Source organism: Coloeus monedula (assembly GCF_965178545.1).
Source record: "Coloeus monedula genome assembly, chromosome: 8".
NCBI lineage: Eukaryota > Metazoa > Chordata > Aves > Passeriformes > Corvidae > Coloeus > Coloeus monedula.
In genome coordinates, this window is record NC_138788.1 from 17,972,061 (window position 1) to 17,997,278 (window position 25,218).

Below are 25,218 nucleotides of genomic sequence, written 5' to 3' on the forward strand. Positions count from 1 at the left end.
TTCCTCTGTGTTTATCCTTCCTGCCATCATCCCCATAAAGTTTGAGTACAGAAGCCCCAGCATGCTCTGAAAGCTGGTGAACTTCCATTCTGTTAGAACTAGGAAGTTCATCACTGACGTATGAATGCTCTTTACTGGCTAAATCTTCAACCTGTCCTAGACTTTTTCCCATTCTTAGTGGCTTAGGACGCAAATCATGAAGGACATTAAAGGTCAAAAGCAACAGCTTGGGCTTGTTTATGTGAGCTTGATGAAAATGTATACCCTCATAATGTTCTGGGTGCTTTAGCTGTCTCAGTAGAAGTGAGCTTCTCATCATTTAACTGCATTTCTTTTGTGGTTGTGGCTTCATGCATAAGTGTAGGAAAGAACAGCTGATGATGCTGAGTAACTGTTGTTTCTACTCTTCAGATTTCATTTCTACTCCTGCAGAAACTTTGCAGCGCTTATAAAGTCCGGAAAACTTGGAGGGAAAAAGCCTCAGCCTGAGTGTATTTCTTTTCTTCCATTTTTGCTTAAGAGAAACAAAGTTGGCCTTGATGTGTACTTGAACTTGAGAATTATAAATGTGGAATATCTTTGTCAGTGATGGAGGGATGTTTCGGGGTAGGTGACCTTTCAGTGGGAAGCCTGGCCTCAACCTCTACATATTTGCTCCTAGACTTCAGCTCCCAATGCTTTAGCTAAACTTTGCTGCCAGGACGTACACAGCAAGGGGCAGCTGTGCAGGCAGGATCCAAGGCATACAGGAAGATTACACACTGAAATATGCAAGTTCCCCCTGATTTCTCCTCCTGGGAAGAAATGCAGGGATCAGCCAGTGTGATCAGAGGCTCAAGAGAGCTGACAGTTGGGAATGGATGGGAAGGAGCTAAAACAGAGAAGTGAGTTGGATGGGAGGAAACAGAGGGGCAAAGATAGCCTTGTCTTGAAAGGTGGTTAACCTTAAAGTTTCCTGCTGAGTATCCCAAAGGCAAGAATGAACTTTTCCAGCTGGAAGTGTAATTACTGTCTAATGGCCATCTATATTCTCTTCTTTATCTTCATGCAAGCCTTCTAAAGCATGTAGGGCTGCATGGTTGTTTTGCTGTAGGTGCAGCAAATTGAGTGCTATCAGGCCTATGACACAGAGCTGGCGAGGAAAATGTCTTTATAGTTTTTGAAACAAGTCTGTGACAAAAATTTTTATGTTGTGTGAGGTGTTAATATCAAACTCTCATTGATTAGGATCAGTTGCTGGCTGAATGTATGATAGTGGAAAAAGAAAACACGATCCAGCTTTTTTTTAATGCTCTCATGACAAGAAAGTACATCTTAACCAGAAGCAAGTGAGCCCAGCCTTTTGGTTCTGTAGCTTTGGTGTATAGCTTAGCCAGTCTGCAAAAAGATTGAACGTTGATCTTTTTAAGCTTAGTCCAGAATTGCCAACTCTGTTTTTTAGGTCAGTGTTGTTCTTATGCTATATAGGCAGCTGCATCATTGACTGAAAGAACATGTAGCAGTTATAAATTGCTGCTTATTATTATGTTTATCATTTTAGAGGTCACATAAATGAATCCTAGGTGGAATAAAGCAGCACATCAGGTAGTCCTGGTATGTGAGCTGTGTATTCTACAGTGCTGTGTCAGTAAATAATGGGTTACCGATTAATTTACAGTAGTTAGTATTTTCTCATTTGTCTCAGTAGCAGAAAAGATTGTTAGTTTATCTTTAGTTTATCTTTAATAGTAATTTTAGTACTATCTTTAATAGTAATTTTAGTTTATCTTTACTTTGCAGTGGAAAGCAGCTGAATACACCAGCTTAAATTTTGGTAATGAAACCACCTTCCACACACAAAGTAAAATTTCCATATTGTCAAGTATAGCAATTTCTGTCTTTGGATTTTGATCTCCATTCCAGATTCGAGCGTGTCTGATCCAAATTAGTTTGTGAAATAACATTTTGCCAGTTTGTAACCCACCACAGTTTTGAAACATAACTCTGCCAAGGTCTTACACTTTAGTGCATTTACTTTGGTCTGTTGGATTTTGGAAAATTGTATGGTACTGCACATGGATATGGAGTGACACTCTTCTAAAATAAATACAGGTATCTACCAGAGAGGAGCCTTCTAGAGATGTGAAACAGGTGAGTTTCCTTTCCCTGTGTAAGCAAGCCCTTAGGTGATAAGATTTGCTACAGGCTTCTAGCAAGAAGAGGAAATGTTGAAAGGCAAAATGCAGATGCACGACTGCTGGTAGCTGCAGGCTGCCACCCTAAGCAGCTCAGAATAAGGCTAAGCATGTCTAGAAAAATAGCAAGTAGTAGTTTGGGAACCTGGCATAATGGTGCCTCTCCACCTTTGTTAGGAGGCAAGTAACTGTTGGATGTTTAGTGTTGTTTCAAACTTAAGTGAGAAAACTGGGGATGAATAGAAAATAATAATAACAGCACAGTTAAAAAGGACTGTGGCATGAATTAGTTCCTTGTACCGCAGTCTTTGTTCTTTGCAGTTGTGTAAGTAGTTTCTAGGCATTCATTCTAGTGCTCTTAATACTCTGTTCTATTCTGTTTGGAAGAATATATCTGACCAAGGCTTTGTCTTTATTCCCTCAATTATTTTGTATAAAATAATAAAGTCGTATGCATTTGCTGCTAATGGAAACTGTTTGCAGAAGACTTCACTTGTAGCTTGTTCACGTGAATAAATGAACACAGATGCTTGGTACTGTGCAAGTAGTAAATACACACCCTTCATTTGCGCTCTCTGGAATATGTTGGTCAGAGCTACCCCTCAAGATTTTTCAGCATAACTCTTCTGTTAAGACTGTGCAGAAATCACACTTAGTTGACATACAACATTCTAGGCTAGATTCAGTTAGATACTACCAAAAGTGTGCTTCTGCCAGTTTGGCATGTTTTTTTTCAGGCAACTGGTATTAGCTGTTCTGTCAAAATAGCTTTTTTGCCTGTGTAAACCACATCTTGACTAGGCAGATTTGCTAGTATAGCTATTTTAGCAAAGCCCTTCTACTGTAGGAAAGACCTTATTGATAATACTGTGAGGTTCCCACAGTAGATGAAAGGCACAATACAAAGGGCTTTGCAAAAATGAATTAAGCTTCACAACACCCTTGTGAAATAAATCATTATTCTAGCTCAATAATGTCTAATTTCTTTTAATATGAGATGTTTTGCAGGGATGAGAAGGGAAAGGTAGAAGATGCAGTTGGGGGGATTAATGTCTGGTAGCAGTGCAGTGTTAATAAACAACAAATTTCTAACCTGTTCCAATCCCCTGCTCTCTCTGGTGTTTAAAATGTCCTTGCAAAATCAGTGGTTTAGACTATCAAATTGCTTCTGATTGCTGGTGTCACTGATCTTTGGAGGAGTTTGGATATTGGTACCTGGCAATTTCTGCCTTCTTGAAAACCTGGAGGACTTTTGTGTATATGATATTCTCATTAACACTGTTTTTAACTTCATTGCTCTCTCTGATTTGTATTAGACTCTGTCTCACACTGTTCATGTAGTAGTTCAGTTAAGGGACCTCAAAGGGAATGGAGAGAGGAATAAAAGTACAGGTTTATACACATGAATGATTTTAAATTAAGTCACTCAGATTAAAGTAGTCAGATATTGAGTTCACCCACATGGTCTTAGTTTAGACATTTTTGTATGTTAATTATCATTTAATCTTTAATTACACGATCACATTCTGTTCATTCCCTTTCATTTCTTAGGGAACAAGGAACAGAAGAATTCTACTGGGATATAGGTTTCTTTTCTTCTCTACCGTTCATCGGCATTGCTTTTGAATTCAGCCTGTAAACCTTTGGGTCAGGCCCAGGCATTTCTGCAGTTCTCTGTTAAACACCATATCCTGGGTTGTGCATTAATACATCTCTCAAGAATTTAAGCAGGCTGTGCAATTTATTCACTTCCCAGTTCAGGGCCTTCAGATGGTGGTAATTGTTTTCACCAAGTACAGCAAGGAACTCACTTTTGAAAAGCTATTCCAGATCTGAAATCTGGGTGATGGTGGAGACATCCAGCCTGACTGGGTTTCCTTTCCTAACCCTTCGTGCGTGCTGGGGGAAGTTCCAGTAACTGTTCAGTGGTGTGCCTGATCCTCCAAGAGGTACTTGAACTAATAGGAGTATTTCTGTGCTCTCATACTGTTTCCACAGCAACAGCACACTTATCTTTTTATTCCCCTCTCAAGGTGACTGTTGCCTTGAGCATTAGACATGTGGAAATGCTTGGCCCTCTGGTTCTCTACTGAGATTTTGGTTTACACAGGTGAAGAGTGGAAGGAGTAGGATGGGGAGAGTGTGACTCTTGGCAGAGACGGTGTGATTATGAAGTGACAGTGGCAGTAATGAGACTTACTTAATTGTGGCTTTAGTGTTGGTAATATGATTGTTTTGAAAGTCATGGCTCTTTCTAAGCTCCACAGATGAAAGGTCTCAGTTGTTAGTGACTGTCATCATAGCCCTTTGCATGTGTTCTTGGAATCATTTAGGACCCATATCCACTTTGTGCGTGTGTTCACGTGCAGTATGAAACCCTGTGTGCATTCTCCTGTCCGCCTGCTCGTAGACACTTTGTGTGCATGTCATATTAAAAATGCTGTTCTTCTGTCACAGCATTTGTCCTAGCATTGTGGGGAAGACATTTAATTGCTCCACTGAAGTAGGATGTAGGTGTTACACCACCTCTTGGGTATGGTACTTGCTGTGGGTATTGAGACACTTAATTTCAAAGAAGTACACGTGCCTGTCCAACATCTGTTGCGGTGTGGAGTACTAAGAAGCTTTCAATTTTTGAAATAGTTCCATAGATCAGCCCTTTTTTTTTTTACCATTTAAAGGTGGGTGAAAACAGAAGCATGTGGCTTGATACCAATCTCTTGCTGGGGTTGGCTTTTTTCACCAGTTAGGAAAGCAGTCTCCTCTTACACAGGTGCCTAACACAACCCTAAAAATGATTGCTTTATTTTTTTCACCGGTTTTATTTTGCCTCTTTCCCAGCATCCTTGTCCTAAAAAATAAGCTATCATATTTTCCTGCAGAGCATATAATTTGTGGTCCTGAGCTGTTCCCTGTGATTTTTTTTTTTTTTTCTTCCTTTACTCCTCTTCCCTTTCTGAGGGACTGCATGTTCTAGGGAGCATTGTTGTAAGTGCTGTTCTGCTTTTTAACACACTCACTAATCCAGTGTATCATGGAATAATTTAAAATTCCATTACATTTAATATTCAGACAAGTCAATTACATTCATAATACTGGATTTGGGAATCTCCATTCCTTTAAGAGTGAATATCTTAAGCAGTATCTGTCACTGTGTTATGCTTTTGCAGTAAAGACTTCTGCTTGATGTGTGTGGTGGTTCTTTACCATCAGTATTGTAGTTCCTAACAGTTTTGAGCCAGGCTGCCAGAAGTTTTTGTTATTTTACTCTGACGAACAAGTAAGTGAACGTGTTGACTGGCAAAATGAACGGCTAATGTATGGAACCACGTGATCTGGGGTTGTCTTGGAAAGGCACATTGTTTATAGCTATCTTTACAGTTCTAAGGCTAGAAATGCACTTATCCATATAATGCTTATCCATCTAAAATGTTAAAAGATGTTCAGGATTAAGTGTCCAAATCAGAAATGTCATTTATGTATAAAAGCCAGAAATTAATAAAAATACCTTTTATTGCTTTTTCATTGTAAGCACATCTGGATGTACTTCTCCTGTTAAAAATCTTACACTTAGTTCAAAGATGAAGAGCATGCCAGTACTGAACCTTTTTAAAATTGAAAATAAGTTTATGATTGCAGGTCTTGCATTGCTTCACTTCAGTTCTTTTTGGTTGTATCTAGCTCTTTTTGACTTCACATTGAAGAAAGTGTACATTTTAGTTTACTCAAGAATTTGTTTATTGAAAGACCAGAGTAAAAAATTCCATATCTGTTTAACATTCAGTAATTTGCTATTAAGCTACTTGACACAAGTTAAAATTTATGTTAATACTGTCTTGATTAAACAGCACTCATTATCACACACTCTGATTTGGCCAAATTGGTTTCCTAGCAGATGTCTCAATAAAGGAGCTCACTCTAACATGAGCTCACTCTTGACACGAGATGCTGGAGCATGTCCAAATTAAGTTAGTGTATTGCAGTAACGTTTGGCACTTGCATAGCATCTTTCATTTCAAAGCATTTCACGCAATCATGTATGATATTGGGAAAATGTATTAGATAATACAATGGCCAAAGCAAATTTATAGATTTTAAAGAGCTAGAGGATATTTTATCATTCCAGCAGATGTCTGGTATTACAATTTTTAGTGTTAAGTACAGAGTAGTTGTCTAGTGGCTTCTAACACAAACCTCAATTTCCATAGCTTGCAGAAGGTTTGAGTTAACCCTCTGGAGGTCTCTCTATATATTAAGTATTTCAAACCACAGCTTCAAACTACTTGTTACTTGATGCTTTTCATCCAGTCTTAGAATCATCAATGCTCTTCAATCCTCTTTTCTTTCATTTTCTTTTAATATTATAACCACAGAAAATACTTGTGATTTCTCATCTTTACCTTCAATTATTCTTTGGTGACTACTTGCAGCATCACTTAAGTCTCCTGTCATGTAGGCTTAACCAAACACTGAAATCCAGAGGACTTTTTTTTCCATTGTGCAGTGTTACTTCATACCTGCAAGTTAAGATATTCCTCCTTTAGTCCTCACAGTTTGTTTTTATGTATTTTGTTAATTCAGTTTATGTGTGCAGGGAAAGCTAATACAAATCATAATTGGGCATATGGAAATCTAAGGATTCTTCTGTATTCAAATTGTTTGCCTATAATGTGCTTTTCTAACTCCCATTTTCTAGCCTTTTCAGTATTTGGAAATTGGGTTATAGTTGCTGTGTAGTGCAAAGCAGATATCTGACACATGATACCTAACAAGTACCTGCTTAATTTTTTCTGCTTAAGAATTAGACTTACCTATGTTTTGCATTTCCTTAATGGTTTTGTTTATTGATTGTATTTTACAGATAGCATAACTGAGTGCAGACACTGAAAGCAATTTGCCTAAGATTCCCAGTATTTCCTGTAATTCTGGTTCTGTTTTCCTGATTTGATTTGGAATGATTCAATTATGAACTATATGTAATTTCATAGATGTGTGATGTATCAAGTTTATGGTTCATCAGATAGCATTCAGACTTGCTCTTTTCCCCTCTGTGCATGCACCTGTCTGGGTTTTCTTGTAACCACAGCTCATTTTATTGTCACGTTTTCCCAAGTTTAATGTTACGTGGGCTGTCTTGTAAGGTTGATGTCCATGTTATGTTACAAGGTGAATACTTCACTTGGATTTCAGCCATCCTTGAAAGCAAAGAGTACGTTTTCCAAATACGAAAATGATTTCTTGCATTTGTTAGGTTTCTATATAACTCAAAGGCAGATGAAGTGGTTTTACTTAAATGAAGGATTAGTATTTCAGTGCTGAAGGCAAAAGTTAAAGCTGAGGTGCAATTAACAACAGACTGAGAAGGTGGAGGAGCTAGCTGGCATAGCCAGGAGGCTGCGGGGGTCAGCCCTCCGTGCCCCCCTTTGACCCTGAAGCCTCTGTAATCTGTTGGCTTCGTTGCTGGTGGGGAGGTGCTAACCGAGTTCGATTTAACGATTTAACGCTGGTACTTGTAGCATTTAAAGGAAATGAAGGATATGGCAAATGAGAACTGAACTCTGAGATCTAGTGAAGCTTTCTGAGGCATTAGGGGTTCTCCCAGTGGAGTTCTCTTACATTATTCATGGCCTTTAAGCTTTTAGCCAAGCTGAGCACTCTGCACTCAAGTGTAGTAGTAGAAGGTAAAAGGAAGTTAACCCTGTAGTGATATATTGTAAGTTTCTTGCCAAGGCAGTAATTTTTACAGTGTGTTGAGGGGATAGAAGCGTGTCTGAGAGAGGGGAAAACTGATTTCAACTCTGACTGGATCTCAGAAAATGCTCAAGCAGGAGTACTCTGCAGTAAACCAGTAGGAAGACCACTTGAACCTATATGCAAGGCCTGGGGCTCCATCCTGCCTTGGCCTTCCTCATCAAAGTATCTCTTCTAAGTTTCAAAAGAAGGTATGACTTCAAGCTGCAAGATAAACTAGTACTCAAATATTTCCAGCGATGCTGTGGAAAGATTTGCTGTAGAAGGCCTCTGTATGTTAAGGCTGGCAGAAGTAGCCAAGACTTCTCAATGATTCTGTGATCAGGTACCAGAAACCCATATCTGAATTCCAGCTCGAGTCTGTAGATTTTACTGTGCTTGTGATTGTTCCTTTGAACACATTTACCTTTTCTTTGGTAAACTCCTTATGTTTAGGATTTTTTTTCTTCTTCATCTTTCCTACCATTTTTTATCCTGTCATTATGTACATTAGGACTGCCTGCTCAAGGGGGCTTTTAGGAAGGGTTCAGAAACAGGAGACTTTTAATGCAGAGGATCTATATTGGTAATTGATCTGGGATATTAGTGCTGGAGTGGTCTGTCATATCCAGCTTTTACTCCCTGTCTATTCCCTAGCTCTTCTGAGGTTTCACAGCAAGCATCCAGAATGTAGAACAGATTGTTGCAGACTAGTGGAGAATGACCTCACTCAGAGACTGAGAGTTACATTGGGCATGGAGTGGAGAAGGTGAGAGTAAACAGAAGTCCTTTGCTGGTGCGTAAACTTCAAGCTGTGTAATTTCAATCTATTGTATATACCTTTTGTTGATAGGACTAAAATATATTATGTTGGAGGTAGGGAAGGTAACATATGAAAAAATGCAATACTTGTGCCAAGCACTGGTTAACTTATGAGCACAGAATATCTATTTCCCCATATGCTCACACAATCTTTAAATCTAGATTCCTCCTTTTTCTTTCATCCTTAAAGAAAACTATGTTCAAGGGTAATATATTTGAGAGCAGATTATTACTTAGAAGCACAAGGTCTAAGGCTTTTAGTTAAAAGTCAGTTCTGAACATTTTACCTTGGAAAAGTATGTGTCTACTAGGCTGGAGAGGGTAGTTCTGGTTTTGTTGGAGCCAAGATTTTGATGCATTTGCCACTTGACATAAGTCTTAAAAATAATTTGATTAGAAGACTGTGTTGGAGTCCAGCAGTCTGGAATAAAAAGTCTCTGTGAACAGTGTATCTCTCTATGCACAGGTTCTCAGGGGAAACTAAAAATGTTTGAGCCACAGCAATAAGGACCAAGAGGAAAATGATACAGGGATCACAGTGATTAGTATTAGTTTGAGTGTCAGAACTGCACCCAGGACCCTTAAAAGAAAGGAAGGAGAAGAGTTTAAGAAACAAAACAACATTCTTGCAAAGACTTTTAAAGATTGCTGCCCTGGGATTGTGCTCTTGATTTTGCGGCCTCATAGCTGCATCTGAAATGAGCTGTTGCAGTTTTACCCCTTGGACAATTTTCAGGGTACTAAACATTTCTTTTGCCAGCAGGTATCAGCTCTGGAGATCCAAATGTTACTAATGGCAGCCTTCAAGTGATGACTGAGAAACTGTGTTGAAAGTTCTGCTCAAAATATGTTGAGCATTTGATAGTTAAGCAGCTAAACTCTTTTTGACATTGGTTCAACTATGGCATTTCCTTATAATCATTGCTGATGGCAGACAATTTTCTTGATGTGGTGTTTTTGCTTCAGTGTCCATCAAGAGGTATGATCAATAACAAATGCAGTGGAGAAGATGCTGGAAGTTCCGGAAAGTCTGTGTTGAAGGGCTTTAGCAGACCAGGCTTTCCTGCTGCTTGGTTTGTCATCTTATGAGACACAGCCTTTTACAGTAACTCTGTTCTTGGTTAATTTTGTGAATGATTGCAAAAATTCCTGCGTAGTTTTGTCATTCTGTAGGTAATACTTTCAGATTCTTTGTATGTTTCTTTTTTAAAGAATCTCTGGTAGTGTTACAGCCTCTACAATGGCACAAGCATGTGTACTCCCCTGGGGCCCTCCCTGCTCAGTCAGCCATAGCAGGGGGTCTCTGTACACCTGCTAGGTGTACTGCAGGAGAGCCACACTGGAATTTCAGTCCAGCCTTTGGTTCCTCCCCATCTGCTATTGAAAGGGCACCTGTAGAGCCACTGGGGCAAGGGTGCAAAGCTCTGACTTGAAACAAAGCAGCTCTGAGCTAGTCTCCCCTGCAGCTATCAGAAAGGGAATCTGTTGGGTTTTCATGGCAGGGTTCTGGTAGAGGGAGGGCTACAGGGCTCGCTTCTGTGAGAAGGTATTATAAGCTTCTCCTGTGTCCGATGGATCCAGTGCCAGCTGGCTCCAGGGTGGGTCTCCTGCTGGCCAAGGCTGAGCCCACTGGAGATAGTGGTAGCACCTCTGGGATAAGGTAGTTAAGAAGAAGGAAAAATTGCTGTGCAGCAGCAGTTGCAGCCAGTGAGAGGAGTGGGGAGATGGGAGAGGAACAACTGCAGACATCAGGGTCCATGTGCAAGGAGGGGCAGGAGGTGCTCCAGCTACTGGGGCAGAGATTCCCCTGCAGCCCCTGGTGAAGACCATGGTGAGGCAGCTGGCCCCCCACAGCCCGTGGAGGTCCATGGTGGAGCACTTACCCACCTGCAGCCCGTGGAGGACCCCACACTGGAGCAGCTGGATGTGTCCAAAGGAGGCTGTGGCCCCGAGGGAAGCCTGTGCTGGTGCAGGCTCCTGGCAGGGCCTGTGGACCCATGGGGAGGAGTCCATGCTGAAGCAGGGTTTGCTGGCAGGACTTGTGGCCCCATAGGGAGCCCCTCTGTTCCTGAAGGACTGCACTCTGTGGAAAGGACCCACGCTGGAGCAGTTCACGACCTGCAGCCTGTGGGAAGGATTCACACTGGAGAAGTTTGTAGAGGACTGTCTCAAGTGAGAGGAACCCCACGCTGGAGCAGGGGAAGAGTGTGAGGGGTCCTCCCCATGAGGAGGAAGGAACAGCAGAGGCAATGTGTGATGCACTGACTGCAACCCCCATTCCCCCTCACTGTCCACTGCTGGGAGGATGTAGAGGAAATAAGGAATAAAGTGAAACCTGGAAAGAAGGAAGGTATTTTTAAGATATGGTTTCATTTCTTACTATCCAACTCTGATTTGATTGGTAATAAACGAAACTAATTTTTTCCCCAAGTCGAGTCTGTTTTGCCTATGACAGTAATTGGTGAGTAATTTCCCTGTCCTTATCTCAACCTCCAAGTCTTTCAATATATTTCCTCTCCCAGTTCAGCTGAGGAGGGGAGTGATAGAGCAGTTTTGGTGGGCACCTGGCATCATGACAGGGAAATAAGAAGCAGTAGTCCAAGGGTGGCAGAGCAGGGAAACACCATTCCTCTCAGTCAGAAATGTAAAGAAAGTCCTGCTCTGGAGAGCAGGTAAGCTTAGCCTGGGAAATAAGGGGGAGAAACTGGATTTCACATGCAGCATGCTGGCTCCATTTGAGTGTACAGCATGTCTGCTGTGCCTAAGAATGTTGGTATTTAAATAGTTTTAAGCAGGCTTTGAAGTTGAAGCCAGTTGAGTTAAGGTAGAGGTCAGTGTGTTGTAACTGTTGGCTGAACATTGCTAACAACTTTGTGTACTTTTACATTTTTAAGCTACTAGGCCAAAAAAAATTAGGTGTATGATTTTTAATTGTAAGTTTAATGTTTGCAGTTTTATGTGGCAAACCCCAACAAATCACAGAAGGCTGTTATTTTTCTGCATCCACAGTACTTTTCTTCATGGCCTAACTGAATGTATGAAATTATACTGTTGGGCCCGGATTTTTCCTCTAACATGCAGAGAAGTGTGTATTTATGGTTTTACATTTTAAACCGTGCTTGTCGAGTGTTTTAAACCAAGGAAATCCCAGGAAAGAGAGGAATGGGTATCTCCCATTCGAAGCGGCACAGAGGCGTAATAATGGCCGTGCCTGGGGAACTGGTACAGAGCGGGTGCTTCATGCATCAACCCCTGCGGGCACTGGCAGCAGTGAAACAGGAAATTTTAAAGGAGAGTATCGATGTAGACAAGCCCAGCGCTGCTCATGTGGAAGGAATTAGTCCACAAGATTTTATCTTCTCTTTAGGTTTGCTGTTCCCTGCTCATGTCACACCTCCTCACTCTTCTCCTTCTAACTTCCAGGAGTGCCTTCTCTTGCAGGTGAGGCTCCCCTTCCCTGAGCTGTGTTTTGAAGAGGGTGTGAGAGACATTAGCAGAGCCTTGAAAAAGGGCGTGCAGCTGTATTGCCTGTGTCGTCAAGAGGTTTAGAACACTTGGGATGGTGATTGCTGGAGGCAAAACTCTGCTTCAAGACCTTTTAAGATATAGTTGAGTGGAGACTGCACTGGTATAAAGAGGCCAGTATGGGTTGAACGAGCAATTACAGGAGAGCACTCCAGTGCCGCTGAAGTGGGAAAAAAGTGTCTCCCAACTCCTGACACCTCCCGTCCTCCCCCACCCTCTTTGACGGGAATATGTTTACATAATTTGTAAGAAAACTGCTCTCAAATATCTGTAATTTTATGTATATTCCCATGAGCAAAAAGGCTCTCTGAGATCTGTAATTTTGTGTATATTCCCGTAGGGACAGTAGAATGTGTGATATAAACCACCCTTGATCTTTGGCACATCATCTGTCTTCTTTCAGATGTGCTCAGTCCCTTCTGGTACTCAGAGGTCGCAGAAAGCAACTGAGCATCAGTCCTGAGGGCACCAATATCCTGAAAAACTTCATTCTGGCCCTCTACCTGTGCCCTTGTTTGCCCAGTTCAGGGATTGCCCTTAAGCTCAAGCCTCAACCTTCAGTCCCAGCCTGAGGGGCATGGTAGGTGTGCCTGTCTCCTCTTGTGTCTCCACCCTTGTTTCCTGGATGGACCCCATGGTCTTGTTCAGTCCTTGGCTCCATCTCTTTTTGTTATGAACTGAGCCCTCAGGTGACCCTCAAACCTGTTCATTGTCCTTTCTTGGGATTGTCGTGGATCTTGTCGCCAACACACGGCTCTGCCCACCATGTTCAGATATGGTGCAAGTGTGGCCAGTAAGTGCCCTGGGGTCTCCACTCTTTCTCTGTTGGGGCAGACAACTCTTGAGGTATCCTGAGACCACAAGACGTGGTGCCAATTTAGTCATTTTGGGTGAGAAAAGTAACCACAAGCAATGGTGTAACTACCTGCAAGATCACTGTGTCTTTATGAAGCTGAAATAGTTGCAAAGATGAAAACATGAGACCAGAGGGTTAGAATGTTTCTTTTCTTGCTGGTGGTATTTCAGGGGCTGGTTTTTTTGTTTTGGTTTGGGGTTTTTTTTTGTTTTTTTTTAAGCTGTTCCTGCCTAACACCAGCCCCCCATGCTACTGGTAAAGCAGCATGTGGCACACAACAAAACCTCTGTTTTCTCCTCATGTTTGCTTCAGGACCAGCAGTTGTCTGTCCTCATATTTAAGGGTCTCAATCCCTAAATCATGTTTAAAAGATCTTTAGAAATGCTCAAAATGCCTACAAAACCCCCTTGATTTAAAAAAGATTGGACCAGTATTGTCAATTATTGTTGCCTTACTTTCTGTTACAGCTTTAACTGTGTGTCCTTCTGTTGTCTCTTTTCTTAAGCTTAAACTAGAAGCTCTTTGTTCTGCCTTCCTGTGGCACATTTCTTAAGACCTTTTATCACTCTAGCTACAGTGATATAATTTATACGGTTTTTTCTGCAGATGAAACTGCTGCTGGTAGGTCTTTTCCATTTTCCTTCGTGAGCATATGTCCATCAAGATTCCAAGTCTTTCCCTTGTCAATAATAGCTCTGTTTAAGAAAAAACCTCTGTAGAAAATTGTTATGTTACACTTCTCCTAGATGTTTACTGTTATGTTTTTCCTTGAAATGGAAGTGTTTCTGTGCTTTCTGATTGGTGTTTATTCTTCTAATTCAAATATTCTATTTACAGATATTAATGTTTTATAATTTTCTTAACATCAGTGTAATGCCACAGTGAGCACTACAGGATAATTGTGTATGATGTGCAACTATATAGTCTCAAATTACCCACATTTTTTCCCCTGAGTTGCATTATGTATTCCCTTGTTCTTTTATTAGGAAACTAAATTAATAGTTCTTAATCTGACCAGCGTCTCCTCTTGACTGTATAGAATTTTTTCATTTGCTTCTTAAACCTCTTGTTGGATTTTAGAAAACAAAACAAAAAACCAACAGACTTTAGATGGTTTTCTTTGTTTTCCTCAATTAGCAATTTCAATCCATTACTTCAGTGTTCTTTTGTTGTTTCGGGATCAACTGGTGAGAACTGAAAAGTGTTTCACAGTGGAATGCACATGTTAGTTCTTGTACTCATCTCTTAGTTTCTTATGCATCTTAATATAACTTAATGTGTATTTTTATTGTCACCTTTTATCGAGCATGCAGTGTGCCTTCATTAAGGTGTCTAGTTTTTCCTCCTTTTTTTGAGTTAGTAATTTATTTATGACCCTGTTCAACAAGAAGTATGAGTGGTTATAATTTTCACTGTTTAGTACTTAGCTTAAATATAATGTGTCATCAGGTTTCCTCTACATAATTCAATTCTTCTGAGAGGAATACATGTATATATGGAATTACTGTTTGGATTACAGTTTGTATTGCCAAAGTGCATAGAGTCCTCCACAGGTCAGGTGCTAGCTGTTTTGGATGCTCCATGAATACAGTACAAAAGCCCAAATCCTTCATTTGAACTCATTTGTAAGCTACAGAAGTCAGATTTATTAATCAAAAACTCACTGCACTACCATTTTTGTATCTTCAGAGTACAGCATTTGCTACTTCAAATCTTTGAAATCTTTTCTTACTGTTACATTTGATAGTTCAAATAGTTGTATTTTCTGTTCCCCAGTATTATGGCTTTATCAAACAGCTTGCTTTACGTCAGTGTTATGTGCCATTCTTTCTGAATTTCTGTTCTGTATTTTGCACTGTGATTTGTATGATATGAAAGTTGTTTCCATATGAATTAGATTCTGTTTTTCTCCTAATAGAAAATGCTTTTATTAGACTCTCTGTAATCATCTGCATATGACAAATCTTTTCCTACCTCATTAGTGTGATGTATTCTGGTTTGTAGCCCACTGTGATCGTAGCCTTTTGACTTTTCTGTCATTCTACTGCATTTCAGTTCTGCTTGTTAGGTTGTTCTCTTCTTACACGGCAGAGTAATTTTCTTTCTCTTTTACATCATTCTTCATCCTACGTCAGCCTCTTGAGCCCCAGATGTTACTGGTTTAAAAATGAGACAGAAATTAACCCTGAACTCGGAAGACCCCAAACACTTACTTTTACCATTTTTTCAGTCTACCATGTATGAATGCATCTTATGTCTCTCACAGGGAGAACGTTTTGAAAGGGGTCAGGACTGTTTCACAGACTGCCATTTCCGCATCCCTCTGCTGTGAGGGATACCTGGAGTAACGATGGGCTGTGAAGATAAACCAGTTATCAAGAGTCTCCAGCTGTGTTTCCCCCACCCTTTTCCTTTGCCCCCCACCTTGTGGGCACTGTTCAGTGCTGTTCTGTCCATAGGCAGTCTGTACTAGTTAGCTATCTGCTACATACTCAGGGCTTATCATCCACTTGTCAGCAATTGTATGTTATTTCATACCACAGCTTCAAAATCTGTTCTTGTGTTCAGAGCTCCAGACAGGCCTTGCTTTCTCATGTTGCCTTGCTTATAGAGCTACCCTGTGCTACAGAGGATATGGTCAATGGGGGAAAGGAGGATCTGCTGGCAGAGGATGCTCGAGGGCAATATACTGGGCAGAGTCCTTTCGTAGAGAGTGTGAAATCCGCATGTCTATGTCTGCCAGGATCCTGAGTGGTCAAAATGAATGTGCTGCGTGCTAGGGCATTTCCTGATGTTTTCTGCAGTAGGAAGATAGAGGATGGCTTCTGTGCTCGCAGCAGCAAGGTGAGTGATGACATATGTGGAGACCTGATTCTGCTGGCATTGGGTGCCCATAGGCCTCGTTTGTCAGCACAGTAGCGAGTGCAGGGTCTCCGCTGTCCTTTTCAGTTCAGCTGGCTTGGGAAGCTGTTCCCTGCATCCCTGAGCTTTGCTGGGGTCAGGGGAAGTCCAGGCGATGAGACTTTTATTTTTTCTTTGTGCTGGGGATGGGGAAAGGGCTGCCTGTTTTGTAAGAAGTCCATTGTGATGGATTAACTTTCCTCTTGAATGATTGCGTATGGCACATCCGAAAGACATTGCGGAGCGGCCCAGCAGCCCGAGCAGAGCACTCAAAGGGCTCTGTGTGGGCAGGGAGTGGCGAGGGCTGTGCTCTCCTGGCACGGCCTCCTCAAGGCGTGGGGCTCTGTGTGCCGGCTCCCTGTGCCCGCGCTTCCTGAGGGAGAAGGCCTTCCCCTCTCTCCTTCCAACAGCTCCACTTGGTCCCTAATGAACCTCAGCGGGAAACGGCAAAATTCTGTTCATGAATAGCTTTACAGTCCCCTTTCTCCCGCCTACCCTGCTCTCTGTCCTGGGAATGTGCTGCCCACGCAGTGACCAGAGAGGCATTTGGAGACATTTGCAAGATAATGCCATATCAAATGTTCCATTCTGACACTTTGTTCTTGAATTTTTCGAAACTGTTTACTACGTATTTCCTTTCAGTTTTCACGAATAAGCACACTTCTCCACAACTAAAAATGGGGAAATGCATTTCCCAATGTGTGAAGCCATGTAACTGTATAAAATTGCTTTAATTATGTGTGATGTGGTTAGTTTCAGTTAGTTTCTGGAAGTCTATTGTGCATTTCTGCCAGCAACAAGTAGCCTTTCCTATTTGCTTGCTGCTGTTCATCAGACTGGCTGTCCTCCCAAAGTAACCCTCATCCAAATTCTTCACTTAACAAATGCTCACCAAGAGGCTTTTTGATCCTCACATACTCAGTGTCACCTTGGTTGTTGCTCTGACAGAGCAGAAGATAGTCTAGATTTCCTCATTAGGAATTTGGTGTCTTACCATGTTTTTGAGACGTATGTTTTTCATCTGGTTTATGATGTTTTTAGAAAGATCTGAAATTACAGCTCAAGGGAGAATGAACAGAGTTTCAGGCATCTAGTAAGCACAGGTGGAGGTCATTTATATCATCTTCCCCAGGCGGTCACAGCTCCTGGGAACTGGAGCAGTGCTCTTGCATGCTTTTCTGTAGTTACTGGTTTTCCTGGTAAGTGCCAAATTCTTTACTTTTTTCCTTTCCCTTACTGTTTGGGAAGATTGGGGAAATGTGCTATCAAAGTGTTTTGGCTTTCTTGTTTTTTGAATGACAATAGCTACAGAAGCATAATTATCTTTTTACTTCTGGCTAAAGAATATTTCTTTCTTTCTTATTTTCCACTACTGGCTGCCTTTGACCTATTTGTTTTTGTTTCACTTAAAAATTAACAAGCTTTTAAACTCTTTTGTTTTTTGTAAGGTAGATATTTTTGGAGTTACTAAGCTGAAGTTATTCCCTATAACAGTCAGGGACTTAAGGTGTTGGGAGGTATGAGAAAAGGTCTTACTTTGAAGACTTCCAACTTGAAGTTGAAAAGGAGGAAGCAAACATTAAAGGGAAGCTTTTCTACTTTCTATTAGGGGTTTTTCCCTATCTGCAGTGTGGAAAAGCTATTCAGTACTGTTGGGATTAAATGCAGAGAAGAACTGACAATAAAAATTTTCTCTTCCTCTGTAAAGAAATGATTTTTCAGAAGGTTTGAAGTCAATTTTGAGAGCTAAAACAACCCTTTCACACTATGGTGACCTGTCTGTGCCCATCATATATCCCTCGTCTTCTAAAGAGCTCCAGCAGAGCCAGCCACAGTGATCCTAAGTGTCTAGAAATATCCTTTGTGCAGCCCTTCCCACAGCTGGGAAACTGATAGTGTTCATTTATTCCTCTGCTCATAGCTATCTGTGTGTGCAGAAGGGAGATACTTGCTCTTCCTTCCTGAAGCTTTCTCTGTAGAAGTTGCTCTGCTGTCAGGATCCAATGACCATATTAATGAATTCATCAATCACAATAATCTGATTAAATTGATGGAGAAGAGGGAGCCAGCAGATGAAACAAACAGATTATTTTAAGATATATGACATACCCAGTTAGTAACTGACTCAGCATTTAAGTGAAAGTGTTGCTCAAGAGATTTACTGGTAACCAATGTAATAAATTACACTTTATGGCTTTTCATCTTTGAGAAAGGCTCGTGCACTGCTATAGGAACCTGTAAGTAAAGCAGTAACAAAGTGTTGCACATAAGAAATATCAGTTATATATTACTTCTTTAAAAAAAAGTATGGATTTGTGTATGTGCATTTCACTTAGAAACGCACTAGGCTATGGGCCGTATCATGGAGAGATTAGCATGGATTTTAAGTCTTGTACAGGTACTTTAGCCACGACCTGGTGAATGTGTATTCAGGCATTTAGGAAACTGATACTTGAGTAGGAAGGGAGTTGCTTTGTGTCACTGAGGTTTCAGGGGCAATCCCCTAGAGTACAGAGATAATGGGAGGGAAGCTTTCTGTCAGGGAGCATATGTTTTTGTGGCGATTACACTGTGTATAGATTAGGACTTCTGGGAGGGAGGGAATGGGAAGATGTGCTTGGAACATAGGACCATCTGCCAGTACCTTGGCATAGTCATTTCATTAATGAGAAGCTTATTAGCTTGAGTTCTGCAGAGATAGATAAGAAAGGCAGCGAAAGAGACAGAAAACTGTCATCCAGCTGCCATTGAAAATGAGAAAAGATGGCTCTGATAACCTCTAAAATCTGATTTTATTAGAACTACTAATGCTCTTCTAGGTAAGAAGGTATCAGTCTTCTTGTTGCTGAAAAAAAATTTTCTAAATTTTGTGATGCAGTGTGGGATGTTCTTTGGTAGGGAAAATATTAAAACTGAGGGTGAGCTGAAATAGGAAAGAAAGTGCTAGAAAAAAGGGAAGGAACTGTGATTTTTACTGGGAAGTTGTTTTTTTCATCAAAAGCTGCTTTTTCCATTTGGTAAACACTTGAGGTGACCTGTATCAAATGTTGGGTATTTAATGTTTGTGGTGATATAGGATGACACCTGGAAGATACAACCCTGAGAGCATCACAGTCCCAGCCCTATGCCAGGAACTTCAGAGAGCGCACAGTCCAGCCTGTGTTCCACGTGAGGCAGGAAACTAGGGGAATGCTCTAGCTGGACACAAAATAGTGTTCCAGAGGCAAAAAGGCAACGGTTAGAGCCTGTGAACTCTGTTCCTCTGTCCTCACGTACCCAGTTCTGCTGCTGACATGGTAAGTGTTCGAGCTTGTGTTCTCTTCCTCAGTTTTGCTGTCCTGTAGATCAGAAAAACTGTACTTAGCCTGTTTCAGGGAGAGCTCTGTTATTCTGCTGAAAGAAGGATTAAATGCTATTGTATTTAAACAGCTCTGTTTTTCTTTTGACAGTTGAGTCAGACTTGAGTCTGGGTGAGGGTGAGATTTTGCCAGGAGAAAATGGTGGTTGGAAGTACAAAGTGATTTGAGCATTGGCATTTGGGAAATTATTTTCCTTTGGTTTTATACAATTCAGGTTAGACTGGTAGTTAAGATGAAGGGAAAGAATGAGAAAAAAACCTGTTTCCCATGAAAAGCCTTACCATCTGCAGGTGCCTCAGTCCATGGGAGCCTGGATGTGTTCGGGACGTAGTGTGAGGGTTATGCAGTTCACCAGCAAGATGGTCTGTTAAATAAGGCTGGACAAGTACAATTTCTGTTTGCACTGCTCGGATGGAAAAGGCAGTTTCCCCTGATGTCTTTGCTGATTTATGAGCTAACTCAAATGGAGCATTGTCTCTGACTTTGTCTATTGTAAATCTGTGGAAACAAAAGGAACATTCATTTTCAAAAAAATGAGTAGAAAAATATAGCTTAGGAGTGTCAAAACACCTAAGCAGAGTGATGCTTAACTGAAAGGGGGTTGGTTAGTCATCCATTTTGCAAATTCTCTTTTTGTATTGAGGGTGGAAGAAGATTAGTGAGATGAAAATCTGTGTTATTACAGAGATAAGAATGGGTTATGGCTGGGTCCCAAAGGAGAAAGAATTTTTTAATATTATTAAAAAAAACCCAAGCCTTTGCTGTGATTCATCTGTAATGCTTAGACAGTTCCATGCAAAAAAATTTATGATAATAGTGTACAGCATGGCGTTTATATCTGTAAATGTATGTACAAATACTGACATAATAGAAATTTAGATCCTGACCCTGTGCTTGTTGAATTCAGTGGAAATACTTCTGGTGGTTCTGACAAGCATTTGATCCAATTCTCACATTGAGAATTGAATGTGGTCTAAAACTCAAACTGAATATTCTGCTTTTGAATATTTATTCTTACCTGCCTTAAAATGGAGCAGAGTTGATTCAGAGTCTAAAAAAAAATTTGCCCTACATGGGACCCTGCTGTGTTTTATCTACTGAAACACTGATAGTATCATATAGTGATAATACTCACTTACCATGTCACATGATTTTTGCATAGACTCATAGAACCATAAAATAGTAGAGTATGCTAAGTTGGAAGGGACCCATCAGGATCAAGGAATCCAACTCCTGGCTCTGTGCAGGACACCTCAAGAATCCCACCATGTGCCTAAGTGCATTGTCCAAACTGACAGTTCGTGTACTTTTTCTCTCAAGTAGTGGAAGAATGTTGTTGGCCCCACAAGGGCATGGTAGGTCAAGGTTTTGGCTCAGTTTACAAGTCTAAAAGGCTTTTCACTTAGTGAGGCTATAAAGAAACCTCCAGCTGGCTGGATGCCTCTTTTAAAAACACAAGTGTGGCCTTACTCCACCACATGATGATGCTCAGGGAAAGTTGTGTATGCCTCAGTGTCTTGGGATGAGAGAGGAGTGGGAGGGGGGCTTTTGCTCATGTACCGGTGAAGCCAGGAAAGTCAGATGTTTGCATGAAAACACAGGGAACTTAATCTGATTGATTCAGAATTACTGTGAAAGGATAGAATAAGACAGGGGAAAAGAAAGAAGGATGGCAGCAGAGAGCTTTTAACTTGACATATGAAAGGAAATTAAGAAGGTAAGCAGAAATTTTCATTTCATTGCAAGCACAAAAGCTTCTTTAGCTGTTCATGTGAACTATGAAATTGTGGATCTTCACGCAGTGTTTCCCTTCCAGCAGCAGAGCACAGAGCTGAGTGCTGCCTGCATTTGGGAGTGCTATGTACAGCTTTACTTTAATGCCTTTCTGGGTCACTGGCTCTCAAACAGTGCCACACAGAGCTGCTTTAGTCGTGCTTCCATGAGTCAATCTGTAAGTACTGACACTTCTCCCTGATCATAACCCAGTGTCCTAGAGAATCTGCAGGCTTTTCTGACTGCTAATCTTAAAGCATTTATGGTGTTCCTTGAACTCAGGTTGGTTGATCATGTGTACCTTTTTTCAGATGCCATTCTTCCTTACAATTCAACCACTATCAGACTGTTGACTTCAAAAGATCAAGTAAAAGTATGCAGCCAGGTCCTTGCACCTTCAGCATTGAAAGAGTTCATACTACTCTCCTCAAATTGTTCTGGCACTGCTCTCTCAGTAGTCATAATCTGTATTATTGTCTCATGGCAAATAAGGAGAAAGAAAATTACTGATTTATGCAAAGATTTTTGTTTTCTGGGCATAATGAGCAATAGCATCAAGAATCTGCATCATTTATAGTCTTTCAAAATAGATTTGTGGATCAGATTGTTTCACCTCTGCATGCCAGAAAACATAAAGGAAGAGGGATGACAGAGTAAAATAGTGAATTTAAATACACCTCCAAACAAGCATATCTAGTAGTGGAGACCTCTCTGGATGGATCAGGTATCTATTTCCATTTGTGGGAAGGTTTGGTGATGGTTTGAGCATTTATATAGCCAACCTCAGTGGCAATTGGGAGCCCCAAGGGAGGAGGGAACAGTGTTCAACATTTGTGTATTTCTCATTAACTGACTGCACCTGCAGCCTTTATCATCAGCAACCAGGTATTTGGACTTTTTGAAAAGTAGTAGCAGTAGCAGATCTTGAGAAGACTGTGTGGAAAGAGAAAGAAGGCTATCATACCTGAAGTGTGAGGAAAATCCTGAAGATGTCTGTTTCTGAGCATTGGCTAAGCTGAATTTGGGGTTGAACATTAAGCAAGCATGTGAAAAGTAATTGGGTAGGAAATTTTGATTTCTTCTTTCCCCTCACTCCCCTGAATGAATTTTTTTTTACCTGTTTTCTCTGTTCATGTAAGGAAATAAAACAGGTGCAGACACAGCCAATCTGTAACAAGTCTTGCCCAATTCGGCTTCAAGATATTACGCTTATTATTTGGATTTCATTCAGCTCTGTGTGTTTGTATCCAGGAAACCTATCTGTAGTTTTTTACTTGGTTTATTGGATTGAGTATGTCTTTCCATTATATATTCTTTTCTGTACAGCCAGCTGTGCTATGGCCACTTAACTGGGCATCTTGGAACTACTACTATGAACTTCAAAGTGCATACAAAGAAAGTTGTTTAAACAGCAGATTTGAACTGAATTATGGGCAAAACTTCAGTTTCTTTATTACAGCATGTCTTTACCATCATATCACATGTGTTTTATACGTTATATTTGAGTATAGATTTTTGGCTTTATTGGTTTCCTCCTTCATAAAAAATGAACAATGTTAATTCTAGTTTTAATTAATTCCTTAGTGGGGGTGTGTCATAATTTAGAATTGCAGATTTATATCATTATAGGCACATGCGTGAGGTTAAGTGAGGAGCTGTTTATACTTTTTTCCCCCAACAGCATCTGAGATATTGGAGGAATCTGCTCTACAATGTAGAGTGCACATCATTTATGTTAAAGGACAGAGATAAAAGTAAGCATAAGGGGTCTGAAGACGCAACACTGTCCAGATCAAATATTGACAATGATAAAGGAAAAGCATAAACTCAGCAGGCTTCTGACTTAGTTTTCTTTATTTAATGGAAGAATAAAATGAGAGAAGTAAATTATCTTCTTCCTCTTCACATTCTCCATGGTAGCTGTCAGCTTCACTGGGGGGTCACCATTTAGGCACAAAACCTTTACATAGCTTTTAGTTGACATTAGTTTCATTCCTGTGGGGTTTGGGCACCTAGGCGTTTTCAGGCTGTCTGGAAATATAACACGATTGCCTTTCATGAATTTGGTTATTTGTTTGCTGCTTTTTTTAGATGCTATTTTTCTTAAGATAGCAATGGCTTTGTGACAGGTGCAGAGGGATAAGGCATTGCTTCGACTGCGTGAGCCGTGGTTTACTAGGACCAGGGAAAGACTAGTACTAAACTAGGTGTCTTTAGTTCTTTTGGGTTCTCTTAATTTGGAATGCTTTGATGTGGATTAACCTAAACAAGCCATTATTAGCAGAATTGTTCAAATTATCCAAATGGGGTGAAAGGTTTAAATACAATGCTCTCTACTACTTTAGCCCTGTAATTCAGAGAACACTCAATGCTATCATCTTAATTACAGCATTGCTGCCAGGAGGCAGTGGCTCTGTGGCAGGATAGAAACTGACAGTCATTCAAGATTTATCTGTCTAATACATAAATCATAGTTGTTCCTTCTTCAGGACTCTCCTTTGCTCGTTAAGGAACAGTCATAAATAAAGGGTGGGAGTGGAGAGGAAGAGAGAATAGTTATTACAGCTGGTGATGGGGTCCGAGGCTGTGACCCAGGAAGAGATGACCGGTCCGGGGAGATGGTCCCGAAAGGAATCGCCTTCCTGAGGTCCGGTATCTTCCTCTCAGCTGCTGGCAGAGGGGCCCTTGCAGAGGCTGTCAGCTCTTTAGTGATATCAGCCCATGATTCCAGCTCAGCTCTGCAGGGCAGCCTCTAGGCCAAACCAGACCAGAGAGAGAGACAAGAAGGCCCGTGTGGCTGGTTCCGCACGAAGGGAGCTTTATTATGGGTCCCCTCTGGCGAAGGGAAGCCAGGGACGAGCTCTCCTCACAGAGGCGAACTTGTCTTCTTTTATAGGGATACAGGGGATCAGCAAGGGGACCAATGGATTACAGAGGGTCTGGGACAGACCACTGGGTTACAGAACGATCTGCATAGGGTATCCCAAAGGATTGTGGGTCTACCTTTCCTAGCCATGATCCAAAAGTAGTTGCCTTTCCAGGAAGTCCTGCTGGGCGATTGCGAAATCTTTTATCTCAGCAGACATCCCTCCAGGGCAGTGGCTGGGCATATCCCACAAATAGTAGCAATGGAGTTTAATCAGCTGAGAAGGCTGTCTCCTTCCTACCCACGTGGTGAGAGCAAAAAGAAGGGAGAACTAGGAGAGATCTTTTCTTGATATTGTAGTCATTCCCTCTTTCTTTACAAATTTCTTCTCACAAAGATGGCATGATTTTAGCTGCTGGGTTGTAGCATTGGGAAGAAGGTTACTGATAGCTTTTTCCCATTGGCCTTGATTGCAGCTGGTTTGCTTTTTTTGCTTGTTGGGAGACATAGAGCTAAGCTGATAGCAGGAGAGAAAAGGATGGAGGCAGAGACAGCATTACTTTTTTAACACTTCACTGCTTGCATTGGCCTTTCTGAAAATCAGACTGCTGAAGCAGTCAGGGTCATGGGCATTTCAGAGAGCAGCATGGTTGCAAGCAAGCACAGTCATGCTGATGGCAGACAGGGCCTGGGCCACCTGCCCTCCATGTCATGAACAGGCTTATAGGGAGGAATTCTTTCCTTTGTGTACAGGCAAAGGCAATGCCACCTAAGGGCATGCAAGATCTGATGTAGGGCATTGGATGGATGATGAACTGTACTAAGCCATTTGCTTTACATTATCAAAGTGGTCATAGAACCTTAGAATATTCTGAGTTGGAAGGGACCCACAAGTATCATCAAAGTCCAGCTCCTGGCCTTGCACAGGAGGGCTCCAAGAATCACATCGTGGAGCCTGAGAATGTTAGGCAGGCACTTCTTGAATGCTGGCAGGCTGGGTGCTGTGACCTTGATGCTTTTTCTTCTGTTGTGAAAAATCTGCTGGTGAATTATGTTGAAGACAACCCCAAGAGGGAGAGGAAGAATTTAAGAGATCAGTTCTAGAACTTTGAAAATAAGACTGCTTTCTCTTATGAAAAATACAATTTCACTGAGAGCTTCAGTGTGTCTCAGAAAACATTTCCCTTCTCAAACCAATTCTGCTGGATATAT

At 41.1% G+C, this 25,218-nt stretch overlaps 1 protein-coding gene across 3 annotated transcripts in view; it reads left to right on the plus strand.

Annotated features, from left to right (window-relative positions):
• The window catches only part of NDST2 (N-deacetylase and N-sulfotransferase 2), a 135,317-nt gene that overhangs the window by 52,990 nt on the left and 57,109 nt on the right, over window positions 1–25,218 (plus strand). The window contains exon 1 of one of the 3 annotated variants that reach the window (XM_082286648.1): window positions 19,217–19,304. The exons of the other annotated variants lie outside the window; for them this stretch is intronic. The gene's annotated coding sequence lies outside the window, so the exon portion shown is untranslated. Of the gene's footprint in view, window positions 1–19,216; window positions 19,305–25,218 lie in introns of those variants that run through there. 3 annotated transcript variants of the gene reach the window in all.